Here is a 1,198-nt window from a genome sequence, read left to right as displayed (position 1 = left end):
AAAAACAGGAAGACCCACAACAAGATATATTGACACAGTGGCTGCATAAGCTCAAACACAGTAACAATTTTGAGGATGGCACCAACTAGGCAATGTTTCATTCTGTTGTACATAGGGGTACTATGAGTCAGAACCAAGTAGATGGCACTTAGTAAAAATAACACCTTATAAAAAGGTTCAGTTGTTTCTTCAGCAGATTAGTGTTTTCTGGCTTCAAGTGTTCCATGAAATCACTTCACCCTGGTTGTGGGTAGTAAATATGTTTTAAAATTTCTGTAAAGTTAACATATCCAACTATCTTGAGAAACAAAAATTTAACATTTATTTTTTATCAAACTGTATTTTCACTTTTCAAATTCATTATCACTGTAACTGTTAATGGCAAAATAAAAATAAGAATAATAAAAAATATATAGTTGATGTTCCCTATTACACATAAAAAGCAAACCTCTATTGACAGAAGGCTTATCTTCTTTCTACACTCCTTATAAACAAACTGCTCAGTCTCTTATCTCCATCACATATTTCATAGAACCCAGTGACTACTTTTTCCAGGATCTCATTGACAGTGCTCTGGCACTACTGACTGGCACACAACATGAAGAAGAGTTGTTGACTACATACCTCACTTGCACCCAAGACCAGAAAGAATAAGCCTTCCCTAGTCACTCATGTCTCTGGGTTCTTGGTTTCATCAGTAAGTAGCTGAATATTGACATTGAAAGGAAGTTGTTATCTATTATGAAACCAGAAATGGTCAGGAAACAAAAGACAGATTATGACTGCTCATCACTGATATTTAATTACATCTTAAAATGGTATTCAGTTTACTGTACATGTTTCACACACTACTACCTCAAGACCATGGCAGAGTTGAAAGGACAAAGTGAGGGTCTTCAAAACCTATCCTGACTCATTTCACTGCAACCACTAATACTAATGTCTGGTTTAAAAACTAAGTAATCTGGAGCAGATGGAAGAGCAGATGGGATGTCAGGACATAGCTGATAGTTGCAATCAGAGTTCACTAAGTGCCTAGCATAGTTTTCAGCTATTGGTTGCACTGATTGCATGCTCCTGACATACCCTAGGTCATTTGCATTATCAGGGCTCAATCTAGGGCTAGGAACCTACATCCGGACATCATGTCAGATTTGAAATTTTAAATTTTGTTTTTAATCTTGAGGCTAGGTCCTCC

This window comes from Orycteropus afer, unplaced genomic scaffold (genome assembly GCF_000298275.1).
Source record: "Orycteropus afer afer isolate SDZICR_OR568_19922 unplaced genomic scaffold, OryAfe1.0 scaffold00017, whole genome shotgun sequence".
Classification (NCBI taxonomy): domain Eukaryota; kingdom Metazoa; phylum Chordata; class Mammalia; order Tubulidentata; family Orycteropodidae; genus Orycteropus; species Orycteropus afer.
This window is presented reverse-complemented; position numbering follows the sequence as displayed.